Source organism: Saccopteryx bilineata, chromosome 1 (genome assembly GCF_036850765.1).
Source record: "Saccopteryx bilineata isolate mSacBil1 chromosome 1, mSacBil1_pri_phased_curated, whole genome shotgun sequence".
Lineage (NCBI taxonomy): Eukaryota > Metazoa > Chordata > Mammalia > Chiroptera > Emballonuridae > Saccopteryx > Saccopteryx bilineata.
Window position 1 is genome coordinate 167502311 of NC_089490.1, and position 13273 is coordinate 167515583.

Genomic DNA, 13273 nt, shown 5'->3' on the forward strand with positions numbered 1-13273 from the left:
TATAACAATTTTCATTTTTTTCAAAGAAGATCATACCAAACAAGCATACGTTTTCATTGTTCTTACTCTTACTTTGATCTTATAAAAATAAATCTAATTGCTCAATATCAAAATGGTAGACATTAGCAACAGGCTTGAAATGTTCATATGTAGGACTTGAAAGTCATAAATAATAGTGACTTGGTATGTACTTATTATGACATATGTAGTAAGTCTTGTTTTACAAGTATGCAGTTATGTATTATGTCATAATAAGTACATAACAAAAATAAAAGATGAATGGAACTAAGCATACTCCAATTCTAGTACTGAAGACTTTAAGCGTCTTAAGACAATCTCTTATCCTCAAGAAATTTTCCTTCTGGAACATAACCTCAAAGATCTATATTAAAAAATATTTGTAAAACTATTATACTTTTGTAGGAAATAAAATATCACTTTTTTTTTTTTTTTTTTTCATTTTTCTGAAGCTGGAAACAGGGAGAGACAGTCAGACAGACTCCCACATGCGCCAGACCGGGATCCACCCAGCACGCCCACCAGGGGCGATGCTCTGCCCACCAGGGGGCGATGCTCTGCCCATCCTGGGCGTCGCCATGTTGCGACCAGAGCCACTCTAGCGCCTGAGGCAGAGGCCACAGAGCCATCCCCAGCGCCCGGGCCATGTTTGCTCCAATGGAGCCTCGGCTGCGGGAGGGGAGGAGAGAGACAGAGAGGAAAGCGCGGCGGAGGGGTGGAGAAGCAAATGGGCGCTTCTCCTGTGTGGCCTGGCCGGAATCGAACCCGGGTCCTCCGCACGCTAGGCCGACGCTCTACCGCTGAGCCAACCGGCCAGGGCAAAATATCACTATTTTTAACAGATTTATTACATTTCCTAATTTAGAGAAGGTGAAATTTTTTTTTTTTATAATTTAATTTTTTTAATGAGGTTACATCAATAAATCAGGATACATATATTCAAAGATAACATGTCCAGGTTATCTTGTCGTTCAATTATGTTGCATACCCATCACCCAAAGTCAGATTGTCCTCTGTCATCTTCTATCTAGTTTTCATTGTGCCCCTCCCCCTCCCCCTTTCCCTTTCCCTCTCCCCCCTCCCCCCGTAACCACCACACTCTTATCAATGTCTCTTAGTCTCACTTTTATGTCCCACCTAGTATGGAATAATGCAGTTCCTGGCTTTTTCTGATTTACTTATTTCACTTCGTATAATGTTATCAAGATCCCACCATTTTGCTGTAAATGATCCGATGTCATTATTTCTTATGGCTGAGTAGTATTCCATAGTGTATATGTGCCACATCTTCTTTATCCAGTCATCTATTGATGGGCTTTTTAGTTGTTTCCATGTCCTGGCCGCTGTGAACAATGCTGCAATGAACATGGGGCTGCATGTGTCTTTACGTATCAATGTTTCTGAGTTTTGGGGGTATATACCCAGTAGAGGGATTGCTGGGTCATAAGGTAGTTCTATTTTCAGTTTTTTGAGGAACCACCATACTTTCTTCCATAATGGTTGTACTACTTTACATTCCCACCAACAGTGTATGAGGGTTCCTTTTTCTCCACAGCCTCTCCAACATTTGCTATTACCTGTCTTGTTAATAATAGCTAATCTAACAGGTGTGAGGTGGTATCTCATTGCAGTTTTGATTTTTATTTCTCTAATAACTAAAGAAGATGAGCATCTTTTCATATATCTGTTGGCCATTTGTATTTCTTCCTGGGAGAAGTGTCTGTTCATGTCCTCTTCTCATTTTTTATTGGATTGTTTGTTTGTTTGTTGTTGAGTTTTATGAGTTCTTTGTATATTTTGGATATTAGGCCCTTATCTGAGCTGTTGTTTGAAAATATCATTTCCCATTTAGTTGGCTTTCTGTTTATTTTGTTATCCGTTTCTCTTGCTGAGCAAAAACTTCTTAGTCTGATGTAGTCCCATTCATTAATTTTTGCCTTCACTTCTCTTGCCATTGGAGTCAAATTCATAAAATGCTCTTTAAAACCCAGGTCCATGAGTTGAGTACCTATGTCTTCTTCTATGTACTTAATTGTTTCAGGTCTTATGTTTAGATCTTTGATCCATTTTGAGTTAATTTTTGTACAGGGGGAGAGACTGTAGTCCAGTTTCATTCTTTTGCATGTGGCTTTCCAGTTTTCCTAGCACCATTTATTGAAGAGGCTTTCTTTTCTCCATTGTGTGTTGTTGGCCCCTTTATCAAAAATTATTTGACTATATATATGTGGTTTTATTTCTGGGTTTTCTATTCTGTTCCATTGGTCTGAGTGTCTATTTTTCTGCCAATACCATGCTGTTTTGATTGTCGTGGCCCTATAATAGAGTTTGAAGTCAGGTATTGTAATGCCCCCAGCTTCATTCTTTTTCTTTAGGATTGCTTTGGCTATTTGGGGTTTTTTATAGTTCCATATAAATCTGATGATTTTTTGCTCCATTTCTTTAAAAAATGTCATTGGAATTTTGATGGGATGAGAAGGTGAAATTTTTTATGGTTTTTTTTGAGAAGGTGAAGTTTTGAGAACTCCTTGGGAATATATCTATATCTCAGCATCTGGCAGTGACTAGTATATATCAATAATATATAGATAATAAATAAATATCAAATTGTTTATTCAAGCAATGAGGTAAAAACAAATGTATTCATTTTTCAATAAACAAATACTCTCCATAACAGCATTAATCTGGCTTTGGAAGAATAACCAAAAAAACTAGCACACAAATTACAAAGAAAAATTTAAATACGTACTGCTTTGCAACTTTGATAAGGTTTTAAGGTTTTGTGGTTATCTCTACCAAAGATGGCCTATTATTACATACTGTTATTTGTTCTAATGTACTAATTAAAGCAAGAGTTTTATATTTAAGGTAAATGTTAAAATGGAATAGAGTATGAAAATAACTGTTTATACTAAGAATTTTGCAGTGTCCATAGAGACAATCAAATTAAATACTGTGACTCTTAAGTAAATAACCAGCCCTAGCCAGCTGGCTCAGTTTAGAGTGTCAGCCAAATTCGATTCCCAGTCAGGAAACACAGGAGAAGAGACCATGTGCTTCTCTCCTCTTCTCTCTCCCCCTTCCCTCTCCCTTTTCTCTTTTTCTTCCCCTCCCACAGCCAGTGGCTCAATTGGTTCCAGCATTAGCCTTGGCACTGAGGATAGCTCAGTTGGTCTGAGCAGGTGCTGAGGATAGTTCAGTACTCAAGCATCAGCCCCAGATAGGGGTTGCCAGGTGGATCCTGACTGGGGCACATGCTGGAGTCTGTCTCCCCTCCTCTCACTAAAAAAAAAGGATAATAACCAAAGGAGCCTTTAAAAAATTCTTTTGATTGAGTGATTGATTTTAGAGAGGGGTGGAAGGAGAAAGAGGGGAAAGGGGAGAGAAAGAAGGACAGGGTGAGAAAGAGAAGACAGGAGGATAGAGAGAGAGGAAGGGGGAAAGAAAGAAAGAGAAGAAGGGGGAAAGAGAGAAAGAGGAAAGGGGAAACAGAGAGGAAAAGAGAAAGAGAGAGAAAAAGGGGGAAAGAGAGAGAAGGGGAAAGAGAGAGAGAAGAAGGGGGAAAGAGAGAGAGAAAAAGGGGGAAAGAGAGAAGAAGGGGAAAGAGAGAGAGAAGAAGGGGGAAAGAGGGGGAAAGAAAGAGGAAGGGGGAAAGAGAGAGAAGGGGAAGAGAGAGAGAAGAAGGGGAAAGAGAGAAGGGAAAAGAGAGAGAAGAAGGGGAAAGAGAGAGAAGAAGGGAAAAGAGAGAGAAGAAGGGGAAAGAGAGAGAAGAAGGGGAAAGAGAGAGAAGAAGGGAAAAAAGAGAGAAGGGGAAAGAGAGAGTAAAAGGGGGAAGAGAAGAAGGGGGCAAGAGAGAGAGGAAGGGGAAGAGAGAGAGAGAAGATGGGGGAAAGAGAGAGAAGGGGAAAGAGAGAGGAAGGGGGGAGAGAGGAAGGGGAAGACAGAGAGAGGAAGGGGGAAAGACAGAAAAAGGAAGGTAGAGAGGAAGACTGTTAGAGAGGGGGAGAGAGAGAGAAAGAGAAGCACTCATTTCTTGTTCCACTCAGCTGTGCATTCATTGGTCACATCCAATGCATGCCCTGATGAGGGATCAAACCTTGGTGGCTTGGGTCGGCACTCTAACCAACTGGGCTAACCAGCCAGGGCTAACCAAAGGCTTTTAAAAAGTAGGCATTAGTAGTTCAAGTATCATTTTATCCTGAACGGTGGTGGTGCAGTGGATAGAGCCTTGGCCTGGGATGCTGAGGACCCAGGTTCAAAACCCCAAGTTTGCCAGTGTGAGTATGGGCTCATCAGGCTTGAGTATAGGCTCACCAGCTTGAGCACTGGGTGGCCAGCTTGAGCATGGGATCGTCAACATGATCTCATCATGGTCACTGGCTTGAGCGCAAAGGCCACTAGTCTGAGCAAGGGATCACTGGCTTGGCTGAAATCCTCCCTCCCCCAACCCTGGTCAAGGCACTATGAGAAGCAATCAATGAACAACTAAACTGCCACAACTACAAGCTGACACTTTCTGTCTCTCTCTCTCACTAAAAATAATAATAATTTTAATTTTGATGTATCCAAGAACAAAGGCTAAGATTTTATAAAGACAGACATTCTTTCTTCACTTCTTTACATGACAATCATGAGAGGGCTTAATACATACAACATACACCAAATAAGCATTAGTTATAGGCTATATATCCTTGTACCCTTTATTTAGTAACCAATGGTAACTTATAAAACTATAGCGCTATTATCACAATCAAGATACTGACACTGATACAGTCAGATACAGAACATTATCATCACAAGGATCCCTCCTGTTCCCCTTTTATAGGGACACTCACATTCTTCCAGCCCCCTCATCCCATCCCTTCCACAATCCCTGGCAACCCATAATCTGTTTTCTATTTCTATAAATTTGCAATTTGAAGAATGTCATATAAATGGAATCATACACTACAGTACTTTTGGGGATTAGCTCTTTGCACTCAGCATATCTCTCTAGATTCATCCAGGTTGTTGTATGTGTCAACAGTTTTTTCCTTTTTATCTCCAAGTACTATTTCATGGTATGGATGTACCACAGCTTGTTTAACCATTCACCCACTGGTTAATATCTGACTATTTCCTAGATTTTGGCTATTATATAAAGCTGCTATAAATATCCAAATACAGGATTTTTTGTGAACATATCTTCATTTCTCTGGGATGAAAGCAAAGGACTTAAATAGGTGGGTCATATGGTAATTGCATGCTTAGTTTAAGAAACTACTAATTTTACATTCCCAACTTTACATCCCAACCACCATGTAGGAGTTCTAGCTGCTCCATGTCCTTACCAGCACTTGATGTTGATTTTTTTTTTTTTTTTTTGAGATACAGATACAGGAGGGAGAGAGATAAGAAGCATTAACTAGTAGTTGTGGCAATTTAGTTGTTCATTTATTGCTTCTCACATGTAACTTATCAGGGGACACCAGCTGAGCCAGCGACCATGAGATAATGTTGATGATTCCATGCTCAAGCAGGTGACCCCACACTCAAGCTGGCAACATTGGGGTTTTGAACCTGGGACCTCAGTGTCCCAGGTCCATGCTCTATCCACTGCAGCACCACCAGTCAGGCTTTATTTTTTATTTTAGCTATTCTAATAGATATGTAGTGACATTTCATTGTTTTAGTTTGCATTTCCCCAATGCTAATGATGTTGAACATCTTTCCATGTGCTTATTTGCTATCTACATATCCTGTTCAATGAAATAACTGTTCCTATCTTTTGCCCATTTGTTAATTGGATTGCGTTTTTACCACTGATTTTTATATTTTAGAATATATATCCCAGATACTAGTCCTTTGTCAGATGTTGTTTGCAAATATTTTCTCGCACTCTGCAGCTTTATTTCTTTTAACCAGGTCTATCACAAAGCAAAACTATTTTATATTGATGAAGCTCAATTTATCAATTATTCCTTAAAGGACAATGCTTTTGGTTTTAAATCTAAGAAACCTACCACCTAAAGATTATCTTTTAAAATTTTTTCCTAAAAGTTATACATTTTACAATTAAGTCCATGATCCACTGTGAGTGCGTTTTTATATAAGGTGTAAGACATAGGTAGAGGTTCATTTTGCTTATTGTGTGTTTTGACATATTGACGTCCAATTGCTCCAGCACACTGGAGCCGAAAATAACACTTGCTGAAAGTTATATTTCTTCCTTTGAATTGTTTTTATGTCTCTGCCAAAATTAGCTGGGCATAGTTGTGTGGGTCTACTTCAGAATTCTCCCATTTTGTTACACTGATCTAGATGTCTCTATCTATAGCAATACCACAGTCTTGATTACTATAGCTAAGTTTTGAAACTGAACAGATTGATTTTTCACACTTCACTCTTATTTTTCAAAACTGTATTAGTTATTCTAGTTCTTCTGCCCTTCCATATAAATTTTAGTATAATCTTGTCTATAAGCACAAAATCTTTCTGGGTCAATTAATATTTATAGTATGAATGAATAAATAATGCATAACAAATGAATGGCATGTCTCTACTTAGATGTTGTATGAGAATTCAAATTCACCAAGACCCAAACTGAGTAAATACCTGCCTGTTCTCTTACTCTCCCTTTACGAGTTACAGGATCACCATGTACCTAGTAGCCAAAGTTAGTTTTCAGGATCATTTATTAATTCATTCAACAACCATTTACCCAGCAGCTAGCATATACCAGGCAAAAAATCCAGGTGCTGGGTTACAAAATAAGATAAGGTCTCTATTCCCAAGGTAGTAAAGATGCAAGACATATAAATAGCTATAGTGTGGTATGATAAGTACCACAGGAGAGGTACATACAAGATAATAACACTGAAAGAGCATGCTGTCTGGGAAAATTTGTGAACATTTAGTTATGGAGGGAAGGTTTCAGCTGAGTACTGAATGATTTGGATGAGTTAACTAGGCTAATTATAAGATGAAAAGTCAATACATGCAAAAAAAAAAGCCACGTGCAAAAGCACAACAGCATAGTAATTAAAACCTGCTTGGGTAGCTTACAGAAGAGAAAAGGACTAATGAGTAGCTGGAGAGCTGAACACAGGCCAGATCAAGAAGGGGGGGGCTCACATCATGTAAAGGAACTCATTTACTCATTTAAATGCACTGGAAGCCATTAAGAGAAACCATATGATCAGATAGGTATTTTAGCAGGCCAATGCTAGCAGTAGTATGGAAGATAGATTGAAAAGCACCAGACTGACCGACTAAAGATAGGGAGAGCAGTTAGGTGCCCTTATTCTAGAAGACCTGTGAACAATTCTAAATATAAGATAGTGAGGGCATACTGAAATAAGCCATAGCAATACTGAGGAGTAGAAGGAGTTTGAGAAATATAAAGAGGATACGGTAACTAACAAAATGTGGAGAACAGTAAAGAATAAATTAAGATATCTGCTAAGTTTCTGACTGGACTAATTAATTCAAAACAGTTGGAAGAAATAAATTTTTGTCTCCTACAGCTTACAGGATTCAAGACCAGAGTGTTCCTTCATACTGTCAAATTATACATCCAGGCTTTAGTCCTATTAAAGGCCAGATTACAATGATGGGGGTGTAATCTAGCCCCCAAACTGCAAACACTAAGCAGTATAAGCGCCTGACCAGGTGGTGGTGCAGTGGACAGGGCGTCAGACTAGGATGTGGAGGACCCAGGTTCGAGACCCCGAGGTCGCCAGCTTAAGTGCAGGCTCATCTGGTTTGAGCAAGGCTCACCAGCTTGAACACAAGGTTGCTGGCTTGAGCAAGGGGTCACTTGGTCTGCTGTAAGCCCCCCAGTCAAGGCACATATGAGCAGTATAAGCAGTACACCACCAGAACTTGAGGGGGTGCAGGGAGCAGAAATAGGAAGACCCTGGAAATGCATGGCTAAGAGACTAATAGCCTGAGAGTAGTACACTAATTTTTCATAGCTCCCAACAAAGTTTCACCTTGTTCATAAAGAAGACTGGTTAGGGTTAAGAACCACAGCTAAACATCAGAGGTGTGTCAGCCAGCTATCTGACTGGCCAGTAAGCTGACAGAAATGTATACACATTCTGATTAAAAGAAATGAAACTCCCAAATGTCAGCAACTAGAGAGATAGACAGGTCTCAAAAACAATGATGGCAGGGAAGTGAAACTGACTGATATGGCCATTTTTATGTAAGAAGCATTTTCATAAAAGTATTTTAAGATCTGTATGTGTGAAGTACTAGTCAAATATAAAAATGTGACAATAAATTTAAACAATGTTTTATTCATATTCTAATGATTATAGAACAGCTACTAATGTACCAGAAATTATAAAATATACAAACTCAATTTTTATTGATTAATGGCATCATGTTTGTATAGGGCATACAGCTTTCGGTAACCTCCTAAATTACTTTACATACCGTCTTCAAAAGGGATGTTCTAATATTTTCCTATAAATTCCACATAATAAAAGGCAATACACAACAGTTATCAGAGAAGACAGAGTAATTGTTATAAAAGCTCAGAGAAAAGACCACATTTCACTGTATCTGATGATGAGAAGCCTTTGGAAGAGACACACGTGAGGTGAACCTTAAAAGGTAAGTGAGATTTTATGGGGCAGAGATGGGAGGAGATTAACTGAAGTAAAAGCGGCATAAAGCAAGCTGTGGAACCAAAAAGGCAACAAATATATTTGGAGATGACTATGTGCACAGAACCCAAGTCCAGGAAAAGGTTTCATGCATGGTCAAATAAGCATGGGTAATAAAGCATATGCCCGTCTAAAATCGTAATGGCTAACAGCGTAAGAAAGGTTCTTGAAAAAAACCTGTAGTAAACGTTAACTTCATAAACAAAAGTTAAAAACGCGTCTTAAGTTTATTGTACCAAGGAATGACCCCCTCCATCCCATGTAACATCTTGAAACTCAGGTCGGAACATCATGGTAGTAAGAATTTATTCTTATACAAATTGTCAGCACATACAAGATAAGAAATTTATTTCTCCCAAAAGTAGTAGCTCATGATATTTTATTCTGATTGCCAATTAGGTTAGCTGGATGTCCAAATTGCTGTCCCTTACATATCTGTCTTCAAAAACATATGAAATGAATAACCTGCCTGCTAAAGGAAGTCGAGTCTGTCTACTCTGAAGAAAATTTCCCCAATCTATAAAAAACTTTAGTCAGTCAAAAGTTACATGCTAGGTGATTTTAAAAGGAAAAACATAAGGTTCAGACTATAACAAGGAAGAAACGTAAACAAAAATCAAAGAAAAGATGCTGTGGAAGGCTTACACTTTGAAAACCAAATAATTTTCATTAATTTTACAAAAGAAACTGTTCAACTACTTTCCATAAGGTCAAGATATATTTATTTAACTTGATTCCAGTCAGTTTCAGATCAATTTCTCCATATTTCAGTCATGTAAATAAGCAATTTCCCCACATGGGTTCATCCTCCACTTTATACTTCAGGAACATTTTTAAGTATCAAAATGAATCATGGATACAATGTTTATACACACAGGTGAATGTGCATTATGAAAAAACACCAAAACAAGGTTTATTAGAGTAGCAGAATGAGTTTTAAAAAAAATTTTTTTTCAGAATTTCTGTAATTTTACATTACTTTTACAATTGAAAAATTAATGAAACTATGGTGTCATCTCTCAATCTTTTCTTCTAGCATTCTGATTAGTCAAAATTCATTATGAAATACCCTGAATCATATAATTCACTCAATAAATATTAACTTATTATGTCATATTATATGTTTTAGATCACTGCTGACAAGTTTGAGTAGAAATTTAGTTGAAAGTTCTACAAAGCAGTCATAGTGGTCAGAACCCTGCAGGATACTGCTTTGATATCTGACTCCCCACAGAGATCAAATCTGGCTTCCTGAGCAGTGAAAAGTATTACCAACATGTCACAACAGGAAATGCAAAGACTATCACCAACATGTCCTGGAAAATAACCAATTTACTAACATAAAATCATAACCTCAGCAAATCTGTTTCCCTGAACTATATATATCCAAAACCTCGTTAAATATTTACATTCCTAATGAGCCACATATGATTGAAACACATGCTAAAACAATTTCCAAGTAACAATGTAGGTACTAAACATGCATATTCTTCAAATCATTTGACCCATTTTTCAAGCAAAGAATCATAGCATTTATTAGACATGTGGTGATCATATTTGGTATACAAGTGTAGAATCATTATCTTGTACACCTGAGACTAATACTGTATGTAAAATATACCATAAAAAATAAAAAGTCTTTAAAGAGTGTGGGAGGTAGATTGTGGGAATGTAATGAATTCTGTAATGTATTCTGCCAACAGTGGCTATTCCTGTTAACCAGAGCATATGCAATTTGAGAAATTATCTGTAGGTCACATACCATTTTTTAGTCACTCTGTGCAATCAGTAGCAGCACCTTTTATAATGAAAATCAATAATATATACATTAGCATTTTTACTCCTATATGTACTCTTGAGCTATACAGATAGTATTTACTAGTGATTCACAAAGGCACATAAAATTGACATCAGTTAAATTACTGACCCCATCACGAAAAAAATCTTCTAAATTAACTCTTTGGAGATGAAAAGCATTTCTGGAAAGATTCAAACATCAATGACATAAGCCATTATGAGTACAGTAACTGAACTGCATAGATCAAAAGAGTGTATAGTTCACAGAACTGAACTTTTGAATTATAAAAAAAACCCAAAAAACTGGAATACCCAGTTGATTCAATTCTAATAAAAATGCACAATATATATGTAATTACCTTCGCTGTACTCGTTTTAAAATGCAATATAAAGTATATTATATGCAAAATTAATTTTTGAGATTTTAAGGAAACTTCTGGTCCAAGTTTAAGACCAAAACACAAACGTTTTATACACACACACAAACTATGTCTTGATATACAGATAAACAAACCTAAGAAAGAAAAACTCAGTATTTATATTTGGGTAAATTTAGCGAATGTAAATACCACTCTCTGAGTTCAAATTTAATTTTTTTCTGGAACCTACTTCCATTCTATTCAAAAGTCCTTCGACGTTTCCTGGACATAACAGGTGAAATCTTAAAGAATGTTCTAGGATCCATATCTAATCAGGGTGGATTTAACATCACGTAGGTAAATCTGTTATAAGATAAACCAAGGTGGCAGCCCTGGCATCACACAGTTGACCCCAAAAACCGTGAACAGGACAGCTAACGAATTTCCACTCATTGAATGCAACTCACCTTGCAGCTCAGAGGCATAGCAAAATCGGTGGATGTTTTCTGCGCTGCCTTTGGATTCTGCATCTGTTTCAAACCTAAAACCTAGCTAACCCTGGGAGCTCCACCTGGAGAAGCTTAACACAACAAAAACTACCGCAATTTAAAAGACACCTGGGGTTTTCTTCTGAAGTAATGGAAATTCGGCCAAGTGGGACTTGTTTTTGTCCTCTTTCATACACGGGAGCAGCATTAAGTTAAATCTGCTTGCTTTGGGCCCTAGAGTCAACCTGCTTCTGCCCAAAATTGGAAATAAATATCTCCAACATCACTTCCCTCTTAAGAGACTAAAACTGAATCCATGGTCTAACTAGGGAATGAAGTCAAACAGCTTTCAACCCACCGACCCTCCTTCCTCAACACGCAGCCCGAATCCGGCCGCGGGCGAACCGGGACTACGAAAGGGGTTGCAGGTTCCGGACCAGAGTAGCCCCGACCCACGGAACGGGAAGAAAAGGGGCAGAAATCCGGAGCCTGACAGGTGCGTCGGCGCGTGACGTCACCGCGTAGACGTGAACGGCTGTTCAGCGTCCGGCCGCCTCAGCACCTCCTCCTCCGGCCACAGTCGGAGCCGCGCCGGCGTCTATTGGGCAAGACGGCAGAAGTGGGCGGGGCACGGCGCCGAGAGGAGGAGCCGAGCGAGCTGGCAAGTCTCGAGGAGCCGCGCTGGGTGTGAAACCCTTCCAGTGGTTCAGCAGGCGTCACTTGCTTTGCTGTTTGCCCCGCTGGTGACCTCTCGGGAGGACTGGTGGCGGCCGCGTGGGCAGAAGCTGTCTCGGAGGCCGCCCTCGCGCGCCTGTCCCGGCGTTCTCGCGAAGCTCCACTTGCACGCCGGCGGAGCAAGTGTCTTGAAGCAGCGCGCGACACGCCGGCAGGCGACCGTCACGAACCTGCAAAACAAAAGCAGCCGTTGATGGGCGCTTGTAACTGACACTTAGAAGGAGGGAAACGTGGGCCTTTAGCCTGAGACTAGCGGCTCATGCTGCCCGTGCTTACAGGTCGCAGGCACGGAATGCAGTGGGATCCACCCCACCCACCCCCGTCGTGCGCCTAAAATACTCGTAAAGAAAACTGATAACTGAATTTAGTCGTTATGTATTCGAAAATAACGTGCACATTACGTCTTTTGGAGACAATATATATAATATAAAATTTATGTTTTCAAAGTGTAGATCCAACTTAGTTGTAATAACAATATGATATTGAAGGGTTTTCATCGTGGGCAGGATAGGATCAGTCACCTAGATTTTAAAATTCTGTCCTTTGAGTCATCTACATTTGGGTGTATTTTTTCCCCTGGAGCACGTGAAAGTAGGATGCAGACATGCAACTTTACCACCTAGATGCAGTTAACTTTCATCTAAGAAAATAACAATCTAACACAATACCATTTTCACATGAAAAACTAAAGGACTATGTTCTCTGCTCCCAACACTCCTAAGACAGCGATTGGACAGACAGGCATAAAGTAACTTATAGGTATTCCCGTTCAAAAAGTAGTAGAAAGGAAGATGGAATCACTGTTCTCATATCCACAGCCACCTACCACAGGTGATGCAAGAGTGCCTGTTTTTACCCCCTTACAGTAGGGGGGGGGGGAGTTGGGGCTGGGGTGAGAAAAAGAAAATCCCCTTTATAATACCCTCTCCCAAGAGCGTTTTATGCCTTAAGAGGCTTCTGCACTACCAACTTTTTCAGTTCATATTTGTTTCTACCAGCCGACAAATTTGCACATACAAGTTACCCATTAACATTTACTTTCTAATTCAGGGCCAGCAGCAACCCATGAATCAGGTTTTTCTCAGTGAAACTTTGTTTCAGAACCCCTTTTGCCCTTCCCTGTCACTAGGCCTTGCATAAAAGTATAGGAGTTTATGTAGTAGGTTTCCTTAACTCTGAGTCTCAGGCCACTTAAATAAGCAGGAGGAAAACACCAAAAGTTCTT

The 13273-nt window shown here is 39.3% G+C and overlaps 1 protein-coding gene across 4 annotated transcripts in view; it reads right to left on the minus strand.

Annotated features, from left to right (window-relative positions):
- The window catches only part of CLCN3 (chloride voltage-gated channel 3), a 104198-nt gene extending 92383 nt beyond the window's left edge, over window positions 1-11815 (minus strand). For 2 of the 4 annotated variants that reach the window (XM_066279272.1, XM_066279254.1), the window contains exon 1: window positions 11293-11815. The gene's annotated coding sequence lies outside the window, so the exon portion shown is untranslated. Of the gene's footprint in view, window positions 1-10431; window positions 10468-11292 lie in introns of all 4 variants that reach the window. The other 2 variants (XM_066279262.1, XM_066279302.1) reach the window with 2 other exon arrangements.
- Window positions 11816-13273: the final 1458 nt, after the last annotated feature.